Source organism: Phyllobates terribilis, unplaced genomic scaffold (assembly GCF_046119375.1).
Source record: "Phyllobates terribilis strain yellow unplaced genomic scaffold, ASM4611937v1 Scaffold_268__1_contigs__length_2594270, whole genome shotgun sequence".
Taxonomy (NCBI): domain Eukaryota; kingdom Metazoa; phylum Chordata; class Amphibia; order Anura; family Dendrobatidae; genus Phyllobates; species Phyllobates terribilis.
Genome location: NW_027363028.1, coordinates 341773 through 364853, shown reverse-complemented (window position 1 = coordinate 364853; position 23081 = coordinate 341773).

The window sequence follows — 23081 nt, the reverse complement described above, 5'->3', positions numbered from 1 at the left end:
CATGTGTACGAGGTGTACGGAGCGGAGCCGTGTGTACGAGGTGTACGGAGCGGAGCCGCATGTGTACGAGGTGTACGGAGCGGAGCCGCGTGTGTACGAGGTGTACGGAGCAGAGCCGCGTGTGTACGAGGTGTACGGAGCAGAGCCGCGTGTGTACGAGGTGTACGGAGCAGAGCCGCGTGTGTACGAGGTGTACGGAGCAGAGCCGCGTGTGTGCGAGGTGTGCGGAGCAGAGCCGCCTCTGTATGAGGTGTACGGAGCGGAGCCGCGCGTGTACGAGGTGTACGGAGCGAAGCCGCGTGTGTACGAGGTGTACGGAGCGGAGCCGCGTGTGTACGAGGTGTACGGAGCGGAGCCGCGTGTGTACGAGGTGTACGGAGCGGAGCCGCGCGTGTACGAGGTGTACGGAGCGGAGCCGCGTGTGTACGAGGTGTACTGAGTGGAGCCGCATGTGTACAAGGTGTACTGAGCGGAGCCGCGTGTGTACGGAGCGGAGCCGCGCGTGTACGAGGTGTACGGAGCGGAGCCGCGCGTGTACGAGGTGTACGGAGCGGAGCCGCGCGTGTACGAGATGTACGGAGCAGAGCCGCGTGTGTACGAGGTGTACGGAGCAGAGCCGCGTGTGTACGAGGTGTACGGATCGGAGCCGCGTGTACGAGGTGTACGGGGCGGAGCCGCGCGTGTACGAGGTGTACGGAGCGGAGCCGCGCGTGTACGAGGCGTACGGAGCGGAGCTGCGCGTGTACGAGGCGTACGGAGCGGAGCCGTGTGTGTACGAGGTGTACGCGGAGCGGAGCCGCGCGTGTACGAGGCGTACGGCGCGTAGCCGTGTGTGTACAAGGTGTACAGAGCGGAGCCGTGTGTATGAGGTGTACGGAGCGGAGCCGCACGTGTACGAGGTGTACGGAGCAGAGCCGTGCGTGTACGAGGTGTACGGAGCAGAGCCGCGCGTGTACGAGGTGTACGGAGCGGAGCCGCGCGTGTACGAGGTGTACGGAGCAGAGCCGCATGTGTACGAGGTGTACGGAGCAGAGCCGCATGTGTACGAGGTGTACGGAGCGGAGCCGTGTGTACGAGGTGTACGGAGCGGAGCCGCATGTGTAGGAGGTGTACGGAGCGGAGCCGCGTGTGTACGAGGTGTACTGAGTGGAGCCGCGTGTGTATGGAGCGGAGCCGCGTGTGTACGAGGTGTACGGAGCAGAGCCGTGTGTGTACGAGGTGTGCGGAGCAGAGCCGCGCGTGTACGAGGTGTACAGAGCGGAGCCGTGTGTGTACGAGGTGTACGGAGCAGAGCCGCATATGTACGAGGTGTACGGATCGGAGCTGCGTGTACAAGGTGTACTGAGCGGAGCCTTGTTTGTACGAGGTGTACGGAGCGGAGCCGCGTGTACGAGGTGTACGGAGCGGAGCCGCGTGTGTACGAGGTGTACAGAGCAGAGCCGCGTGTGTACGAGGTGTACGGAGCGGAGCCGCGTGTGTACGAGGTGTACTGAGCGGAGCCGCGTGTGTACGAGGTGTACTGAGCGGAGCCGCATGTGTACGAGGTGTACTGAGTGGAGCCGCGTGTGTACGAGGTGTACGGAGCGGAGCCGCGTGTACGAGGTGTACGGAGCAGAGCCGCGCGTGTACGAGGTGTAAGGAGCGGAGCCGCGCGTGTACGAGGTGTACGGAGCGGAGCCGCGCGTGTACGAGGTGTACGGAGCGGAGCCGCATGTGTACGAGGTGTACGGAGCAGAGCCGCATGTGTACGAGGTGTACGGAGCGGAGCCGTGTGTACGAGGTGTACGGAGCGGAGCCGCATGTGTACGAGGTGTACGGAGCGGAGCCGCGTGTGTACGAGGTGTACTGAGTGGAGCCGCGTGTGTATGGAGCGGAGCCGCGTGTGTACGAGGTGTACGGAGCAGAGCAGTGTGTGTATGAGGTGTACGGAGCAGAGCCGCGTGTGTACGAGGTGTATGGAGCAGAGCCGCGTGTGTACGAGGTGTACGGAGCAGAGCCGCGCGTGTACGAGGTGTACGGAGCGGAGCCGTGTGTACGAGGTGTACGGAGCGGAGCCGCGTGTGTACGAGGTGTACGGAGCGGAGCCGCGTGTGTACGAGGTGTACGGAGCAGAGCCGCGTCTGTATGAGGTGTACGGAGCAGAGCCGCGTCTGTATGAGGTGTACGGAACGGAGACGCATGTGTACGAGGTGTACTGAGTGGAGCCGCGTGTGTACAAGGTGTACTGAGCGGAGCCGCGTGTGTACGGAGCGGAGCCGCATGTGTACGAGGTGTACGGAGCAGAGCCGCGTGTGTACGAGGTGTACGGAGCAGAGCCGCGTGTGTACGAGGTGTACGGAGCAGAGCCGCGTGTGTACGAGGTGTACGGAGCAGAGCCGCGTCTGTATGAGGTGTACGGAACGGAGACGCATGTGTACGAGGTGTATGTCGCGGAGCCGCATGTGTACGAGGTGTACGGAGCGGAGCCGTGTGTGTACGAGGTGTACAGAGCGGAGCCGCGTGTGTACGAGGTGTACAGAGCGGAGCCGCGTGTGTACGAGGTGTACGGAGCGGAGCCGTGTGTGTACGAGGTGTACGGAGCAGAGCCGCGCGTGTACGAGGTATACGGAGCAGAGCCGCGTCTGTATGAGGTGTACGGAGCGGAGCCGCATGTGTACGAGGTGTACGGAGCAGAGCTGCGTGTGTACGAGGTGTACGGAGCAGAGCCGCGCGTGTACTAGGTGTATGGAGCGGAGCCGCGCGTGTACGAGGTGTACGGAGCGGAGCCGCATGTGTACGAGGTGACGGAGCAGAGCCGCATGTGTACGAGGTGTACGGAGCGGAGTCGTGTGTACAAGGTGTACGGAGCGGAGCCGCATGTGTACAAGGTGTACGGAGCGGAGCCGCATGTGTACGAGGTGTACGGAGCGGAGCCGCATGTGTACAAGGTGTACTGAGCGGAGCCGCGTGTGTACGGAGCGGAGCCGCGTGTGTACGGAGCGGAGCCGCGTGTGTACGGAGCGGAGCCGCGTGTGTACGAGGTGTACGGAGCAGAGCCGCGTGTGTACGAGGTGTACGGAGCAGAGCCGCATGTGTACGAGGTGTACGGAGCAGAGCCGCGTGTGTACGAGGTGTACGGAGCAGAGCCGCGTGTGTACGAGGTGTACGGAGCAGAGCCGCGTGTGTACGAGGTGTACGGAGCAGAGCCGCGTGTGTACGAGGTGTACGGAGCAGAGCCGCGTGTGTGCGAGGTGTACGGAGCGGAGCCGCGTGTGTGCGAGGTGTACGGAGCGGAGCCGCGTCTGTATGAGGTGTACGGAGCGGAGCCGCATGTGTACGAGGTGTACGGAGCGGAGCCGCGCGTGTACGAGGTGTACTGAGCGGAGCCTTGTTTGTACGAGGTGTACGGAGCGGAGCCGCGTGTATGAGGTGTACGGAGCGGAGCCGCGTGTGTACGAGGTGTACAGAGCAGAGCCGCGTGTGTACGAGGTGTACGGAGCGGAGCCGCGTGTGTATGAGGTGTACTGAGCGGAGCCGCATGTGTACGAGGTGTACTGAGTGGAGCCGCGTGTGTACGGAGCGGAGCCGCGCATGTACGAGGTGTACGGAGCGGAGCCGTGTGTACGAGGTGTACGGAGCAGAGCCGCGTGTGTACGAGGTGTACGGAGCGGAGCCGCGTGTGTACGAGGTGTACGAAGCAGAGCCGCGTGTGTACGAGGTGTACGGAGCAGAGCCGCGTGTGTGCTAGGTGTACGGAGCAGAGCCGGGTGTGTTCGAGGTGTACGGAGCGGAGCCGTGTGTACGAGGTGTACGGAGCGGAGCCATGTGTACGAGGTGTACGGAGCGGAGCAGTGTGTATGAGGTGTACGGAGCGGAGCCGCGCGTGTACGAGGTGTACGGAGCAGAGCCGTGCGTGTACGAGGTGTACGGAGCAGAGCCGCACGTGTACGAGGTGTACGGAGCAGAGCCGCGCGTGTACGAGGTGTACGGAGAGGAGCCGCGCGTGTACGAGGTGTACGGAGCGGAGCCGCGCGTGTACGAGGTGTACGGAGCGGAGCCGCGCGTGTACGAGGTGTACGGAGCGGAGCCGCGCATGTACGAGGTGTACGGAGCGGAGCCGCGCGTGTACGAGGTGTACGGAGCGGAGCCGCGCGTGTACGAGGTGTACGGAGCGGAGCCGCATGTGTACGAGGTGTACGGAGCAGAGCCGCATGTGTACGAGGGGTACGGAGCGGAGCCGTGTGTACGAGGTGTACGGAGCGGAGCCGAATCTGTACGAGGTGTACGGAGCGGAGCCGCGCGTGTACGAGGTGTACGGAGCGGAGCCGCGCGTGTACGAGGTGTACGGAGCGGAGCCGCGCGTGTACGAGGTGTACGGAGCGGAGCCGCGCGTGTACGAGGTGTACGGAGCGGAGCCGCGCGTGTACGAGGTGTACGGAGCAGAGCCGCATGTGTACGAGGTGTACGGAGCAGAGCCGCATGTGTACGAGGTGTACGGAGCAGAGCCGCATGTGTACGAGGTGTACGGAGCAGAGCCGCGTGTGTGCGAGGTGTACAGAGCGGAGCCGCGTCTGTATGAGGTGTACGGAGCGGAGCCGCATGTGTACGAGGTGTACGGAGCCGCGCGTGTACGAGGTGTACGGAGCGGAGCCGCGCGTGTACGAGGTGTACGGAGCGCAGCCGCATGTGTACGAGGTGTACGGAGCGGAGCCGTGTGTACGAGGTGTACGGAGCGGAACCGCATGTGTACGAGGTGTACGGAGCGGAGCCGTTTGTACGAGGTGTACGGAGCGGAGCCGCATGTGTACGAGGTGTACGGAACGGAGCCGCATGTGTACGAGGTGTACGGAGCAGAGCCGCATGTGTACGAGGTGTACGGAGCGGAGCCGCATGTGTACGAGGTGTACGGAGCGGAGCCGCGTGTGTACGAGGTGTACTGAGTGGAGCCGCGCGTGTACGGAGCGGAGCCGCGTGTGTACGAGGTGTACGGAGCAGAGCCGTGTGTGTACGTGGTGTACGGAGCAGAGCCGCGTGTGTACGAGGTGTACGGAGCAGAGCCGCGTGTGTACGAGGTGTACGGAGCAGAGCCGCGTGTGTACGAGGTGTACGGAGCAGAGCCGCGTGTGTACGACGTGTACGGAGCAGAGCCGCGTGTGTATGGAGCAGAGCCGCGTGTGTGCGAGGTGTACGGTGCAGAGCCGCGTCTGTATGAGGTGTACGGAGCGGAGCCGCGTGTGTACGAGGTGTACGGGGCGGAGCAGTGTGTGTACGAGATGTACGGAGCGGAGCCGCGCGTGTACGAAATATACGGAGTGGAGCCGGGCATGTACGGGGTGTATGGAGCGGAGCCGCGTGTGTCCGAGGTGTACGGAACGGAGCCGCATGTGTACGAGGTGTACGGAGCAGAGCCGTGTGTGTACGAGGTGTACGGAGTAGAGCCGCGTGTGTACGAGGTGTACGGAGCGGAGCCGTGTGTACGAGGTGTACGGAGCGGAGCCGTGTGTACGAGGTGTACGGAGCGGAGCCGCGCGTGTACGAGGTGTACGGAGCGGAGCCGGGCGTGTACGAGGTGTATGGAGCGGAGTCGCGCGTGTACAAGGTGTACGGAGCGGAGTCGCGCGTGTACATGGTGTACGGAGCGGAGCCGTGTGTGTACGAGGTGTACGGAGCAGAGCCGCATATGTACGAGGTGTACGGAGCGGAGCCGGGTCTACGGAGCGGAGCCGCATGTGTACGAGGTGTACGGAGCGGAGCCGCGCGTGTACGAGGTGTACGGAGCGGAGCCGCATGTGTACGAGGTGTACGGAGCGGAGCCGCATGTGTACGAGGTGTACGGAGCAGAGCCGCATGTGTACGAGGTGTACGGAGCAGAGCCGCATGTGTACGAGGTGTACGGAGCAGAGCCGCGTGTGTGCGAGGTGTACGGAGCGGAGCCGCGTCTGTATGAGGTGTACGGAGCGGAGCCGCATGTGTACGAGGTGTACGGAGCCGCGCGTGTACGAGGTGTACGGAGCAGAGCCGCGCGTGTACGAGGTGTACGGAGCCGCGCGTGTACGAGGTGTACGGAGCAGACCCGCGCGTGTACGAGGTGTACGGAGCGCAGCCGCATGTGTACGAGGTGTACGGAGCGGAGCCGTGTGTACGAGGTGTACGGAGCGGAACCGCATGTGTACGAGGTGTACGGAGCGGAGCCGTTTGTACGAGGTGTACGGAGCGGAGCCACATGTGTACGAGGTGTACGGAACGGAGCCGCATGTGTACGAGGTGTACGGAGCGGAGCCGCGTGTGTACGAGGTGTACTGAGCGGAGCCGCGTGTGTACGAGGTGTACTGAGTGGAGCCGCGCGTGTACGGAGCGGAGCCGCGTGTGTACGAGGTGTACGGAGCAGAGCCGTGTGTGTACGTGGTGTACGGAGCAGAGCCGCGTGTGTACGAGGTGTACGGAGCAGAGCCGCGTGTGTACGAGGTGTACGGAGCAGAGCCGCGTGTGTAAGACGTGTACGGAGCAGAGCCGCGTGTGTATGGAGCAGAGCCGCGTGTGTGCGAGGTGTACGGTGCAGAGCCGCGTCTGTATGAGGTGTACGGAGCGGAGCCGCATGTGTACGAGGTGTACGGAGCGGAGCCGCGTGTGTACGAGGTGTACGGGGCGGAGCAGTGTGTGTACGAGATGTACGGAGCGGAGCCGCGTGTGTACGAAATATACGGAGCGGAGCCGCGCGTGTACGGAGTGGAGCCGGGCATGTACGGGGTGTATGGAGCGGAGCCGCGTGTGTCCGAGGTGTACGGAACGGAGCCGCATGTGTACGAGGTGTACGGAGCAGAGCCGTGTGTGTACGAGGTGTACGGTGCAGAGCCGCGTGTGTACGAGGTGTACGGAGCGGAGCCGCATGTGTACGAGGTGTACGGAGCGGAGCCGCGTGTGTACGAGGTGTACGGAGCGGAGCCGCGTGTGTACGAGGTGTACTGAGTGGAGCCGCGTGTGTACGGAGCAGAGCCGCGTGTGTACGTGGTGTAAGGAGCAGAGCCGCGTGTGTAGGAGGTGTACGGAGCAGAGCCGCGTGTGTACGGGGTGTACGGAGCAGAGCCACGTGTGTACGAGGTGTACGGAGCGGAGCCGCGTGTGTACGAGGTGTACGGAGCAGAACCGCGTGTACGAGGTGTACGGAGCAGAGCCGCGTGTGTACGAGGTGTACGGATCGGAGCAGCGTGTACGAGGTGTACGGAGCGGAGCCGTGTTTGTACGAGGTGTACGGAGCGGAGCCGCGTGTACGAGGTGTACGGAGCGGAGCCGCGTGTGTACGAGGTGTACGGAGCAGAGCCGCGTGTGTACGAGGTGTACGGAGCAGAGCCGCGTGTGTACGAGGTGTACGGAGCAGAGCTGCGTGTGTACGAGGTGTATGGAGCGGAGCTGCGTGTGTACGAGGTGTACTGAGCGGAGCGGCGTGTGTACGAGGTGTACTGAGTGGAGCCGCGTGTGTACGGAGCGGAGCCGCGCGTGTACGAGGTGTACGGAGCGGAGCCGTGTGTACGAGGTGTACGGAGCGGAGCCGCGTGTGTACGAGGTGTACGGAGCGGAGCCGCGTGTATACGAGGTGTACGGAGAGGAGAAGCGTGTGTACGAGGTGTACGGAGCGGAGCCGCGTGTGTACGAGGTGTACGGAGCGGAGCCGCGTGTGTATGAAGCGGAGCCGCGTGTGTACGAGGTGTATGGAGCGGAGCCGCATGTGTACGAGGTGTACGGAGCGGAGCCGCGTGTGTACGGAGCAGAGCCGTGTGTTTACGAGGTGTACAGAGCGGAGCCACGTGTGTACAGAGGGGAGCCGCGTGTGTACGAGGTGTACAGAGCGGAGCCGTGTGTAGGAGGTGTACGGAGCGGAGCCGCACGTGTACGAGTTGTACGGAGCGGAGCCGCGCGTGTACGAGGTGTACGGAGTGGATCCGCGCGTGTACGAGGTGTACGGAGCGGAGCCGCGTGTGTACGAGGTGTACGAAGCGGAGCCGCATCTGTACGAGGTGTAGGGAGCGGAGCCGCGCGTGTACGAGGTGTACGGAGCGGAGCCGCGTGTGTACGAGGTGTACGGAGCGGAGCCGCGCGTGTACGAGGTGTACGGAACGGAGCCGCATATGTACGAGGTGTACGGAGCAGAGCCGCATGTGTACGAGGTGTACGGAGCAGAGCCGCGTGTGTGCGAGGTGTACGGAGCGGAGCCGCGTCTGTATGAGGTGTACGGAGCGGAGCCGCATGTGTACGAGGTGTACGGAGCGCAGCCGCATGTGTACGAGGTGTACGGAGCGGAGCCGCATGTGTACGAGGTGTACGGAGCGGAGCCGCATGTGTACGAGGTGTACGGAGCGGAGCCGCGCGTGTACGAGGTGTACGGAGCGCAGCCGCATGTGTACGAGGTGTACGGAGCGGAGCCGTGTGTACGAGGTGTACGGAGCGGAACCGCATGTGTACGAGGTGTACGGAGCGGAGCCGTTTGTACGAGGTGTACGGAACGGAGCCGCATGTGTACGAGGTGTACGGAACGGAGCCGCATGTGTACGAGGTGTACGGAGCGGAGCCGCGTGTGTACGAGGTGTACTGAGCGGAGCCGCGTGTGTACGAGGTGTACTGAGTGGAGCCGCGCGTGTACGGAGCGGAGCCGCGTGTGTACGAGGTGTACGGAGCAGAGCCGTGTGTGTACGTGGTGTACGGAGCAGAGCCGCGTGTGTACGAGGTGTACGGAGCAGAGCCGCGTGTGTACGAGGTGTACGGAGCAGAGCCGCGTGCGTACGACGTGTACGGAGCAGAGCCGCGTGTGTATGGAGCAGAGCCGCGTGTGTGCGAGGTGTACGGTGCAGAGCCGCGTCTGTATGAGGTGTACGGAGCGGAGCCGCATGTGTACGAGGTGTACGGAGCGGAGCCGCGTGTGTACGAGGTGTACGGGGCGGAGCAGTGTGTGTACGAGATGTACGGAGCGGAGCCGCGTGTGTACGAAATATACGGAGCGGAGCCGCGCGTGTACGGAGTGGAGCCGGGCATGTACGGGGTGTATGGAGCGGAGCCGCGTGTGTCCGAGGTGTACGGAACGGAGCCGCATGTGTACGAGGTGTACGGAGTAGAGCCGTGTGTGTACGAAGTGTACGGTGCAGAGCCGCGTGTGTACGAGGTGTACGGAGCGGAGCCGCATGTGTACGAGGTGTACGGAGCGGAGCCGCGTGTGTACGAGGTGTACGGAGCAGAGCCGCGTGTGTACGTGGTGTAAGGAGCAGAGCCGCGTGTGTAGGAGGTGTACGGAGCAGAGCCGCGTGTGTACGGGGTGTACGGAGCAGAGCCGCGTGTGTACGAGGTGTACGGAGCGGAGCCGCGTGTGTACGAGGTGTACGGAGCGGAACCGCGTGTACGAGGTGTACGGAGCAGAGCCGCGTGTGTACGAGGTGTACGGATCGGAGCAGCGTGTACGAGGTGTACGGAGCGGAGCCGTGTTTGTACGAGGTGTACGGAGCGGAGCCGCGTGTACGAGGTGTACGGAGCGGAGCCGCGTGTGTACGAGGTGTACGGAGCAGAGCCGCGTGTGTACGAGGTGTACGGAGCAGAGCCGCGTGTGTACGAGGTGTACGGAGCAGAGCTGCGTGTGTACGAGGTGTACGGAGCGGAGCTGCGTGTGTACGAGGTGTACTGAGCGGAGCGGCGTGTGTACGAGGTGTACTGAGTGGAGCCGCGTGTGTACGGAGCGGAGCCGCGCGTGTACGAGGTGTACGGAGCGGAGCCGTGTGTACGAGGTGTACGGAGCGGAGCCGCGTGTGTACGAGGTGTACGGAGCGGAGCCGCGTGTATACGAGGTGTACGGAGAGGAGAAGCGTGTGTACGAGGTGTACGGAGCGGAGCCGCGTGTGTACGAGGTGTACGGAGCGGAGCCGCGTGTGTATGAAGCGGAGCCGCGTGTGTACGAGGTGTATGGAGCGGAGCCGCATGTGTACGAGGTGTACGGAGCGGAGTCGCGTGTGTACGGAGCAGAGCCGTGTGTTTACGAGGTGTACAGAGCGGAGCCACGTGTGTACAGAGGGGAGCCGCGTGTGTACGAGGTGTACAGAGCGGAGCCGTGTGTAGGAGGTGTACGGAGCGGAGCCGCACGTGTACGAGGTGTACGAGCGGAGCCGCGCGTGTACGAGGTGTACGGAGCGAAGCCGCGCGTGTACGAGGTGTACGGAGCGGAGCCGCGCGTGTACGAGGTGTACGGAGCGGAGCCGCGCGTGTACGAGGTGTACGGAGCGGAGCCGCACGTGTACGAGGTGTACGGAGCGGAGCCGCGTGTGTACGAGGTGTACGGAGCGGAGCCGCGCGTGTACGAGGTGTACGGAACGGAGCCGCATGTGTACGAGGTGTACGGAGCAGAGCCGCATGTGTACGAGGTGTACGGAGCAGAGCCGCGTGTGTGAGAGGTGTACGGAGCGGAGCCGCGTCTGTGCGAGGTGTACGGAGCGGAGCCGCATGTGTACGAGGTGTACGGAGCGCAGCCGCATGTGTACGAGGTGTACGGAGCGGAGCCGCATGTGTACGAGGTGTACGGAGCGGAGCCGTTTGTACGAGGTGTACGGAGCGGAGCCGCATGTGTACGAGGTGTACGGAGCGGAGCCGCATGTGTACGAGGTGTACGGAGCGGAGCCGCATGTGTACGAGGTGTACGGAGCGGAGCCGCATGTGTACGAGGTGTACGGAGCGGAGCCGCGTGTGTACGAGGTGTACTGAGTGGAGCTGCGCGTGTACGGAGCGGAGCCGCGTGTGTACGAGGTGTACGGAGCAGAGCCGTGTGTGTACGTGGTGTACGGAGCAGAGCCGCGTGTGTACGAGGTGTACGGAGCAGAGCCGCGTGTGTACGAGGTGTACGGAGCAGAGCCGCGTGTGTACGACGTGTACGGAGCAGAGCCGCGTGTGTATGGAGCAGAGCCGCGTGTGTTCGAGGTGTACGGTGCAGAGCCGCGTCTGTATGAGGTGTACGGAGCGGAGCCGCATGTGTACGAGGTGTACGGAGCGGAGCCGCGTGTGTACGAGGTGTACGGGGCGGAGCAGTGTGTGTACGAGATGTACGGAGCGGAGCCGCGTGTGTACGAAATATACGGAGCGGAGCCGCGCGTGTACGGAGTGGAGCCGGGCATGTACGGGGTGTATGGAGCGGAGCCGCGTGTGTCCGAGGTGTACGGAACGGAGCCGCATGTGTACGAGGTGTACGGAGCAGAGCCGTGTGTGTACGAGGTGTACGGAGCAGAGCCGCGTGTGTACGAGGTGTACGGAGCGGAGCCGCATGTGTACGAGGTGTACGGAGCGGAGCCGCGTGTGTACGAGGTGTACGGAGCGGAGCCGCGTGTGTACGAGGTGTACTGAGTGGAGCCGCGTGTGTACGGAGCGGAGCCGCGCGTGTACGAGGTGTACGGAGCGGAGCCGTGTGTACGAGGTGTACGGAGCGGAGCCGCGCGTGTACGAGGTGTACGGAGTGGAGCCGGGCGTGTACGAGGTGTATGGAGCGGAGCCGGGCGTGTACGAGGTGTACGGAGCGGAGACGCGCGTGTACAAGGTGTACTGAGCGGAGCCGTGTGTGTACGAGGTGTACGGAGCAGAGCCGCATATGTACGAGGTGTACGGAGCGGAGCCGGGTCTACGGAGCGGAGCCGCATGTGTACGAGGTGTATGGAGCGGAGCCGCGTGTGTACGAGGTGTACTGAGTGGAGCCGCGTGTATACGGAGCGGAACCGCGTGTGTACGTGGTGTACGGAGCAGAGCCGCGTGTGTACGAGGTGTACGGAGCAGAGCCGCGTGTGTACGGGGTGTACGGAGCAGAGCCGCGTGTGTACGAGGTGAACGAAGCGGAGCCGCGTGTGTACGAGGTGTACGGAGCAGAACCGCGTGTACGAGGTGTACGGAGCAGAGCCGCGTGTGTACGAGGTGTACGGATCGGAGCAGCGTGTACGAGGTGTACGGAGCGGAGCCGTGTTTGTACGAGGTGTACGGAGCGGAGCCGCGTGTACGAGGTGTACGGAGCGGAGCCGCGTGTACGAGGTGTACGGAGCGGAGCCGCGTGTGTACGAGGTGTACGGAGCAGAGCCGCGTGTGTACGAGGTGTACGGAGCAGAGCTGCGTGTGTACGAGGTGTACGGAGCGGAGCTGCGTGTGTACGAGGTGTACTGAGCGGAGCTGCGTGTGTACGAGGTGTACTGAGTGGAGCCGCGTGTGTACGGAGCGGAGCCGCGCGTGTACGAGGTGTACGGAGCGGAGCCGTGTGTACGAGGTGTACGGAGCGGAGCCGCGTGTGTACGAGGTGTACGGAGCGGAGCCGCGTGTATACGAGGTGTACGGAGAGGAGAAGCGTGTGTACGAGGTGTACGGAGCGGAGCCGCGTGTGTACGAGGTGTACGGAGTGGAGCCGCGTGTGTATGAAGCGGAGCCGCGTGTGTACGAGGTGTATGGAGCGGAGCCGCATGTGTACGAGGTGTACGGAGCGGAGTCGCGTGTGTACGGAGCAGAGCCGCGTGTTTACGAGGTGTACAGAGCGGAGCCACGTGTGTACAGAGGGGAGCCGCGTGTGTACGAGGTGTACAGAGCGGAGCCGTGTGTAGGAGGTGTACGGAGCGGAGCGGAGCCGCACGTGTACGAGGTGTACGGAGCGGAGCCGCGCGTGTATGAGGTGTACGGAGTGGATCCGCGCGTGTACGAGGTGTACGGAGCGGAGCCGCGCGTGTACGAGGTGTACGGAGCAGAGCCGTGCGTGTACGAGGTGTACGGAGCAGAGCCGCGCGTGTACGAGGTGTACGGAGCGGAGCCGCGCGTGTACGAGGTGTACGGAGCGGAGCCGCATGTGTACGAGGTGTACGGAGCAGAGCCGCATGTGTACGAGGTGTACGGAGCGGAGCCGTGTGTACGAGGTGTACGGAGCGGAGCCGCATGTGTAGGAGGTGTACGGAGCGGAGCCGCGTGTGTACGAGGTGTACTGAGTGGAGCCGCGTGTGTATGGAGCGGAGCCGCGTGTGTACGAGGTGTACGGAGCAGAGCCGTGTGTGTACGAGGTGTGCGGAGCAGAGCCGCGCGTGTACGAGGTGTACAGAGCGGAGCCGTGTGTGTACGAGGTGTACGGAGCAGAGCCGCATATGTACGAGGTGTACGGATCGGAGCTGCGTGTACAAGGTGTACTGAGCGGAGCCTTGTTTGTACGAGGTGTACGGAGCGGAGCCGCGTGTACGAGGTGTACTGAGTGGAGCCGCGTGTGTACGAGGTGTACGGAGCGGAGCCGCGTGTACGAGGTGTACGGAGCAGAGCCGCGCGTGTACGAGGTGTAAGGAGCGGAGCCGCGCGTGTACGAGGTGTACGGAGCGGAGCCGCGCGTGTACGAGGTGTACGGAGCGGAGCCGCATGTGTACGAGGTGTACGGAGCAGAGCCGCATGTGTACGAGGTGTACGGAGCGGAGCCGTGTGTACGAGGTGTACGGAGCGGAGCCGCATGTGTACGAGGTGTACGGAGCGGAGCCGCGTGTGTACGAGGTGTACTGAGTGGAGCCGCGTGTGTATGGAGCGGAGCCGCGTGTGTACGAGGTGTACGGAGCAGAGCAGTGTGTGTATGAGGTGTACGGAGCAGAGCCGCGTGTGTACGAGGTGTATGGAGCAGAGCCGCGTGTGTACGAGGTGTACGGAGCAGAGCCGCGCGTGTACGAGGTGTACGGAGCGGAGCCGTGTGTACGAGGTGTACGGAGCGGAGCCGCGTGTGTACGAGGTGTACGGAGCGGAGCCGCGTGTGTACGAGGTGTACTGAGTGGAGCCGCGTGTGTACAAGGTGTACTGAGCGGAGCCGCGTGTGTACGGAGCGGAGCCGCATGTGTACGAGGTGTACGGAGCAGAGCCGCGTGTGTACGAGGTGTACGGAGCAGAGCCGCGTGTGTACGAGGTGTACGGAGCAGAGCCGCGTGTGTACGAGGTGTACGGAGCAGAGCCGCGTCTGTATGAGGTGTACGGAACGGAGACGCATGTGTACGAGGTGTATGTCGCGGAGCCGCATGTGTACGAGGTGTACGGAGCGGAGCCGTGTGTGTACGAGGTGTACAGAGCGGAGCCGCGTGTGTACGAGGTGTACAGAGCGGAGCCGCGTGTGTACGAGGTGTACGGAGCGGAGCCGTGTGTGTACGAGGTGTACGGAGCAGAGCCGCGCGTGTACGAGGTATACGGAGCAGAGCCGCGTCTGTATGAGGTGTACGGAGCGGAGCCGCATGTGTACGAGGTGTACGGAGCAGAGCTGCGTGTGTACGAGGTGTACGGAGCAGAGCCGCGCGTGTACTAGGTGTATGGAGCGGAGCCGCGCGTGTACGAGGTGTACGGAGCGGAGCCGCATGTGTACGAGGTGACGGAGCAGAGCCGCATGTGTACGAGGTGTACGGAGCGGAGTCGTGTGTACAAGGTGTACGGAGCGGAGCCGCATGTGTACAAGGTGTACGGAGCGGAGCCGCATGTGTACGAGGTGTACGGAGCGGAGCCGCATGTGTACAAGGTGTACTGAGCGGAGCCGCGTGTGTACGGAGCGGAGCCGCGTGTGTACGGAGCGGAGCCGCGTGTGTACGGAGCGGAGCCGCGTGTGTACGAGGTGTACGGAGCAGAGCCGCGTGTGTACGAGGTGTACGGAGCAGAGCCGCATGTGTACGAGGTGTACGGAGCAGAGCCGCGTGTGTACGAGGTGTACGGAGCAGAGCCGCGTGTGTACGAGGTGTACGGAGCAGAGCCGCGTGTGTACGAGGTGTACGGAGCAGAGCCGCGTGTGTACGAGGTGTACGGAGCAGAGCCGCGTGTGTGCGAGGTGTACGGAGCGGAGCCGCGTGTGTGCGAGGTGTACGGAGCGGAGCCGCGTCTGTATGAGGTGTACGGAGCGGAGCCGCATGTGTACGAGGTGTACGGAGCGGAGCCGCGCGTGTACGAGGTGTACTGAGCGGAGCCTTGTTTGTACGAGGTGTACGGAGCGGAGCCGCGTGTATGAGGTGTACGGAGCGGAGCCGCGTGTGTACGAGGTGTACAGAGCAGAGCCGCGTGTGTACGAGGTGTACGGAGCGGAGCCGCGTGTGTATGAGGTGTACTGAGCGGAGCCGCATGTGTACGAGGTGTACTGAGTGGAGCCGCGTGTGTACGGAGCGGAGCCGCGCATGTACGAGGTGTACGGAGCGGAGCCGTGTGTACGAGGTGTACGGAGCAGAGCCGCGTGTGTACGAGGTGTACGGAGCGGAGCCGCGTGTGTACGAGGTGTACGAAGCATAGCCGCGTGTGTACGAGGTGTACGGAGCAGAGCCGCGTGTGTGCTAGGTGTACGGAGCAGAGCCGGGTGTGTTCGAGGTGTACGGAGCGGAGCCGTGTGTACGAGGTGTACGGAGCGGAGCCGTGTGTACGAGGTGTACGGAGCGGAGCAGTGTGTATGAGGTGTACGGAGCGGAGCCGCGCGTGTACGAGGTGTACGGAGCAGAGCCGTGCGTGTACGAGGTGTACGGAGCAGAGCCGCACGTGTACGAGGTGTACGGAGCAGAGCCGCGCGTGTACGAGGTGTACGGAGAGGAGCCGCGCGTGTACGAGGTGTACGGAGCGGAGCCGCGCGTGTACGAGGTGTACGGAGCGGAGCCGCGCGTGTACGAGGTGTACGGAGCGGAGCCGCGCATGTACGAGGTGTACGGAGCGGAGCCGCGCGTGTACGAGGTGTACGGAGCGGAGCCGCGCGTGTACGAGGTGTACGGAGCGGAGCCGCATGTGTACGAGGTGTACGGAGCAGAGCCGCATGTGTACGAGGGGTACGGAGCGGAGCCGTGTGTACGAGGTGTACGGAGCGGAGCCGAATCTGTACGAGGTGTACGGAGCGGAGCCGCGCGTGTACGAGGTGTACGGAGCGGAGCCGCGCGTGTACGAGGTGTACGGAGCGGAGCCGCGCGTGTACGAGGTGTACGGAGCGGAGCCGCGCGTGTACGAGGTGTACGGAGCGGAGCCGCGCGTGTACGAGGTGTACGGAGCAGAGCCGCATGTGTACGAGGTGTACGGAGCAGAGCCGCATGTGTACGAGGTGTACGGAGCAGAGCCGCATGTGTACGAGGTGTACGGAGCAGAGCCGCGTGTGTGCGAGGTGTACAGAGCGGAGCCGCGTCTGTATGAGGTGTACGGAGCGGAGCCGCATGTGTACGAGGTGTACGGAGCCGCGCGTGTACGAGGTGTACGGAGCGGAGCCGCGCGTGTACGAGGTGTACGGAGCGCAGCCGCATGTGTACGAGGTGTACGGAGCGGAGCCGTGTGTACGAGGTGTACGGAGCGGAACCGCATGTGTACGAGGTGTACGGAGCGGAGCCGTTTGTACGAGGTGTACGGAGCGGAGCCGCATGTGTACGAGGTGTACGGAACGGAGCCGCATGTGTACGAGGTGTACGGAGCAGAGCCGCATGTGTACGAGGTGTACGGAGCGGAGCCGCATGTGTACGAGGTGTACGGAGCGGAGCCGCGTGTGTACGAGGTGTACTGAGTGGAGCCGCGCGTGTACGGAGCGGAGCCGCGTGTGTACGAGGTGTACGGAGCAGAGCCGTGTGTGTACGTGGTGTACGGAGCAGAGCCGCGTGTGTACGAGGTGTACGGAGCAGAGCCGCGTGTGTACGAGGTGTACGGAGCAGAGCCGCGTGTGTACGAGGTGTACGGAGCAGAGCCGCGTGTGTACGACGTGTACGGAGCAGAGCCGCGTGTGTATGGAGCAGAGCCGCGTGTGTGCGAGGTGTACGGTGCAGAGCCGCGTCTGTATGAGGTGTACGGAGCGGAGCCGCGTGTGTACGAGGTGTACGGGGCGGAGCAGTGTGTGTACGAGATGTACGGAGCGGAGCCGCGCGTGTACGAAATATACGGAGTGGAGCCGGGCATGTACGGGGTGTATGGAGCGGAGCCGCGTGTGTCCGAGGTGTACGGAACGGAGCCGCATGTGTACGAGGTGTACGGAGCAGAGCCGTGTGTGTACGAGGTGTACGGAGTAGAGCCGCGTGTGTACGAGGTGTACGGAGCGGAGCCGTGTGTACGAGGTGTACGGAGCGGAGCCGTGTGTACGAGGTGTACGGAGCGGAGCCGCGCGTGTACGAGGTGTACGGAGCGGAGCCGGGCGTGTACGAGGTGTATGGAGCGGAGTCGCGCGTGTACAAGGTGTACGGAGCGGAGTCGCGCGTGTACATGGTGTACGGAGCGGAGCCGTGTGTGTACGAGGTGTACGGAGCAGAGCCGCATATGTACGAGGTGTACGGAGCGGAGCCGGGTCTACGGAGCGGAGCCGCATGTGTACGAGGTGTACGGAGCGGAGCCGCGCGTGTACGAGGTGTACGGAGCGGAGCCGCATGTGTACGAGGTGTACGGAGCGGAGCCGCATGTGTACGAGGTGTACGGAGCAGAGCCGCATGTGTACGAGGTGTACGGAGCAGAGCCGCATGTGTACGAGGTGTACGGAGCAGAGCCGCGTGTGTGCGAGGTGTACGGAGCGGAGCCGCGTCTGTATGAGGTGTACGGAGCGGAGCCGCATGTGTACGAGGTGTACGGAGCCGCGCGTGTACGAGGTGTACGGAGCAGAGCCGCGCGTGTACGAGGTGTACGGAGCCGCGCGTGTACGAGGTGTACGGAGCAGACCCGCGCGTGTACGAGGTGTACGGAGCGCAGCCGCATGTGTACGAGGTGTACGGAGCGGAGCCGTGTGTACGAGGTGTACGGAGCGGAACCGCATGTGTACGAGGTGTACGGAGCGGAGCCGTTTGTACGAGGTGTACGGAGCGGAGCCACATGTGTACGAGGTGTACGGAACGGAGCCGCATGTGTACGAGGTGTACGGAGCGGAGCCGCGTGTGTACGAGGTGTACTGAGCGGAGCCGCGTGTGTACGAGGTGTACTGAGTGGAGCCGCGCGTGTACGGAGCGGAGCCGCGTGTGTACGAGGTGTACGGAGCAGAGCCGTGTGTGTACGTGGTGTACGGAGCAGAGCCGCGTGTGTACGAGGTGTACGGAGCAGAGCCGCGTGTGTACGAGGTGTACGGAGCAGAGCCGCGTGTGTAAGACGTGTACGGAGCAGAGCCGCGTGTGTATGGAGCAGAGCCGCGTGTGTGCGAGGTGTACGGTGCAGAGCCGCGTCTGTATGAGGTGTACGGAGCGGAGCCGCATGTGTACGAGGTGTACGGAGCGGAGCCGCGTGTGTACGAGGTGTACGGGGCGGAGCAGTGTGTGTACGAGATGTACGGAGCGGAGCCGCGTGTGTACGAAATATACGGAGCGGAGCCGCGCGTGTACGGAGTGGAGCCGGGCATGTACGGGGTGTATGGAGCGGAGCCGCGTGTGTCCGAGGTGTACGGAACGGAGCCGCATGTGTACGAGGTGTACGGAGCAGAGCCGTGTGTGTACGAGGTGTACGGTGCAGAGCCGCGTGTGTACGAGGTGTACGGAGCGGAGCCGCATGTGTACGAGGTGTACGGAGCGGAGCCGCGTGTGTACGAGGTGTACGGAGCGGAGCCGCGTGTGTACGAGGTGTACTGAGTGGAGCCGCGTGTGTACGGAGCAGAGCCGCGTGTGTACGTGGTGTAAGGAGCAGAGCCGCGTGTGTAGGAGGTGTACGGAGCAGAGCCGCGTGTGTACGGGGTGTACGGAGCAGAGCCACGTGTGTACGAGGTGTACGGAGCGGAGCCGCGTGTGTACGAGGTGTACGGAGCAGAACCGCGTGTACGAGGTGTACGGAGCAGAGCCGCGTGTGTACGAGGTGTACGGATCGGAGCAGCGTGTACGAGGTGTACGGAGCGGAGCCGTGTTTGTACGAGGTGTACGGAGCGGAGCCGCGTGTACGAGGTGTACGGAGCGGAGCCGCGTGTGTACGAGGTGTACGGAGCAGAGCCGCGTGTGTACGAGGTGTACGGAGCAGAGCCGCGTGTGTACGAGGTGTACGGAGCAGAGCTGCGTGTGTACGAGGTGTATGGAGCGGAGCTGCGTGTGTACGAGGTGTACTGAGCGGAGCGGCGTGTGTACGAGGTGTACTGAGTGGAGCCGCGTGTGTACGGAGCGGAGCCGCGCGTGTACGAGGTGTACGGAGCGGAGCCGTGTGTACGAGGTGTACGGAGCGGAGCCGCGTGTGTACGAGGTGTACGGAGCGGAGCCGCGTGTATACGAGGTGTACGGAGAGGAGAAGCGTGTGTACGAGGTGTACGGAGCGGAGCCGCGTGTGTACGAGGTGTACGGAGCGGAGCCGCGTGTGTATGAAGCGGAGCCGCGTGTGTACGAGGTGTATGGAGCGGAGCCGCATGTGTACGAGGTGTACGGAGCGGAGCCGCGTGTGTACGGAGCAGAGCCGTGTGTTTACGAGGTGTACAGAGCGGAGCCACGTGTGTACAGAGGGGAGCCGCGTGTGTACGAGGTGTACAGAGCGGAGCCGTGTGTAGGAGGTGTACGGAGCGGAGCCGCACGTGTACGAGTTGTACGGAGCGGAGCCGCGCGTGTACGAGGTGTACGGAGTGGATCCGCGCGTGTACGAGGTGTACGGAGCGGAGCCGCGTGTGTACGAGGTGTACGAAGCGGAGCCGCATCTGTACGAGGTGTAGGGAGCGGAGCCGCGCGTGTACGAGGTGTACGGAGCGGAGCCGCGTGTGTACGAGGTGTACGGAGCGGAGCCGCGCGTGTACGAGGTGTACGGAACGGAGCCGCATGTGTACGAGGTGTACGGAGCAGAGCCGCATGTGTACGAGGTGTACGGAGCAGAGCCGCGTGTGTGCGAGGTGTACGGAGCGGAGCCGCGTCTGTATGAGGTGTACGGAGCGGAGCCGCATGTGTACGAGGTGTACGGAGCGCAGCCGCATGTGTACGAGGTGTACGGAGCGGAGCCGCATGTGTACGAGGTGTACGGAGCGGAGCCGCATGTGTACGAGGTGTACGGAGCGGAGCCGCGCGTGTACGAGGTGTACGGAGCGCAGCCGCATGTGTACGAGGTGTACGGAGCGGAGCCGTGTGTACGAGGTGTACGGAGCGGAACCGCATGTGTACGAGGTGTACAGAGCGGAGCCACGTGTGTACAGAGGGGAGCCGCGTGTGTACGAGGTGTACAGAGCGGAGCCGTGTGTAGGAGGTGTACGGAGCGGAGCCGCACGTGTACGAGGTGTACGAGCGGAGCCGCGCGTGTACGAGGTGTACGGAGCGAAGCCGCGCGTGTACGAGGTGTACGGAGCGGAGCCGCGCGTGTACGAGGTGTACGGAGCAGAGCCGCGCGTGTACGAGGTGTACGGAGCGGAGCCGCACGTGTACGAGGTGTACGGAGCGGAGCCGCGTGTGTACGAGGTGTACGGAGCGGAGCCGCGCGTGTACGAGGTGTACGGAACGGAGCCGCATGTGTACGAGGTGTACGGAGCAGAGCCGCATGTGTACGAGGTGTACGGAGCAGAGCCGCGTGTGTGAGAGGTGTACGGAGCGGAGCCGCGTCTGTGCGAGGTGTACGGAGCGGAGCCGCATGTGTACGAGGTGTACGGAGCGCAGCCGCATGTGTACGAGGTGTACGGAGCGGAGCCGCATGTGTACGAGGTGTACGGAGCGGAGCCGTTTGTACGAGGTGTACGGAGCGGAGCCGCATGTGTACGAGGTGTACGGAGCGGAGCCGCATGTGTACGAGGTGTACGGAGCGGAGCCGCATGTGTACGAGGTGTACGGAGCGGAGCCGCATGTGTACGAGGTGTACGGAGCGGAGCCGCGTGTGTACGAGGTGTACTGAGTGGAGCTGCGCGTGTACGGAGCGGAGCCGCGTGTGTACGAGGTGTACGGAGCAGAGCCGTGTGTGTACGTGGTGTACGGAGCAGAGCCGCGTGTGTACGAGGTGTACGGAGCAGAGCCGCGTGTGTACGAGGTGTACGGAGCAGAGCCGCGTGTGTACGACGTGTACGGAGCAGAGCCGCGTGTGTATGGAGCAGAGCCGCGTGTGTTCGAGGTGTACGGTGCAGAGCCGCGTCTGTATGAGGTGTACGGAGCGGAGCCGCATGTGTACGAGGTGTACGGAGCGGAGCCGCGTGTGTACGAGGTGTACGGGGCGGAGCAGTGTGTGTACGAGATGTACGGAGCGGAGCCGCGTGTGTACGAAATATACGGAGCGGAGCCGCGCGTGTACGGAGTGGAGCCGGGCATGTACGGGGTGTATGGAGCGGAGCCGCGTGTGTCCGAGGTGTACGGAACGGAGCCGCATGTGTACGAGGTGTACGGAGCAGAGCCGTGTGTGTACGAGGTGTACGGAGCAGAGCCGCGTGTGTACGAGGTGTACGGAGCGGAGCCGCATGTGTACGAGGTGTACGGAGCGGAGCCGCGTGTGTACGAGGTGTACGGAGCGGAGCCGCGTGTGTACGAGGTGTACTGAGTGGAGCCGCGTGTGTACGGAGCGGAGCCGCGCGTGTACGAGGTGTACGGAGCGGAGCCGTGTGTACGAGGTGTACGGAGCGGAGCCGCGCGTGTACGAGGTGTACGGAGTGGAGCCGGGCGTGTACGAGGTGTATGGAGCGGAGCCGGGCGTGTACGAGGTGTACGGAGCGGAGACGCGCGTGTACAAGGTGTACTGAGCGGAGCCGTGTGTGTACGAGGTGTACGGAGCAGAGCCGCATATGTACGAGGTGTACGGAGCGGAGCCGGGTCTACGGAGCGGAGCCGCATGTGTACGAGGTGTATGGAGCGGAGCCGCGTGTGTACGAGGTGTACTGAGTGGAGCCGCGTGTATACGGAGCGGAACCGCGTGTGTACGTGGTGTACGGAGCAGAGCCGCGTGTGTACGAGGTGTACGGAGCAGAGCCGCGTGTGTACGGGGTGTACGGAGCAGAGCCGCGTGTGTACGAGGTGAACGAAGCGGAGCCGCGTGTGTACGAGGTGTACGGAGCAGAACCGCGTGTACGAGGTGTACGGAGCAGAGCCGCGTGTGTACGAGGTGTACGGATCGGAGCAGCGTGTACGAGGTGTACGGAGCGGAGCCGTGTTTGTACGAGGTGTACGGAGCGGAGCCGCGTGTACGAGGTGTACGGAGCGGAGCCGCGTGTACGAGGTGTACGGAGCGGAGCCGCGTGTGTACGAGGTGTACGGAGCAGAGCCGCGTGTGTACGAGGTGTACGGAGCAGAGCTGCGTGTGTACGAGGTGTACGGAGCGGAGCTGCGTGTGTACGAGGTGTACTGAGCGGAGCTGCGTGTGTACGAGGTGTACTGAGTGGAGCCGCGTGTGTACGGAGCGGAGCCGCGCGTGTACGAGGTGTACGGAGCGGAGCCGTGTGTACGAGGTGTACGGAGCGGAGCCGCGTGTGTACGAGGTGTACGGAGCGGAGCCGCGTGTATACGAGGTGTACGGAGAGGAGAAGCGTGTGTACGAGGTGTACGGAGCGGAGCCGCGTGTGTACGAGGTGTACGGAGTGGAGCCGCGTGTGTATGAAGCGGAGCCGCGTGTGTACGAGGTGTATGGAGCGGAGCCGCATGTGTACGAGGTGTACGGAGCGGAGTCGCGTGTGTACGGAGCAGAGCCGCGTGTTTACGAGGTGTACAGAGCGGAGCCACGTGTGTACAGAGGGGAGCCGCGTGTGTACGAGGTGTACAGAGCGGAGCCGTGTGTAGGAGGTGTACGGAGCGGAGCGGAGCCGCACGTGTACGAGGTGTACGGAGCGGAGCCGCGCGTGTATGAGGTGTACGGAGTGGATCCGCGCGTGTACGAGGTGTACGGAGCGGAGCCGCGCGTGTACGAGGTGTACGGAGCGGAGCCGCGTGTGTACGAGGTGTACGGAGTAGAGCCGTATGTGTACGAGGTGTACGGAGCGGAGCCGTGTGTACGAGGTGTACGGAGCGGAGCCGCATGTGTACGAGGTGTACGGAGCGGAGCCGCGTGTGTACGAGGTGTACTGAGTGGAGCCGCGTGTGTACTTAGCGGAGCCGCGCGTGTATGAGGTGTACGGAGCACAGCCGCATGTGTACGAGGTGTACGGAGCAGAGCCGCGTGTGTATGAGGTGTACGGAACGGAGCCGCGTGGGTACGAGGTGTACGGAGCAGAGCCGCGTGTGTACGAGGTGTACGGAGCAGAGCCGCGTGTGTACGAGGTGTACGGAGCAGAGCCGCGTGTGTAC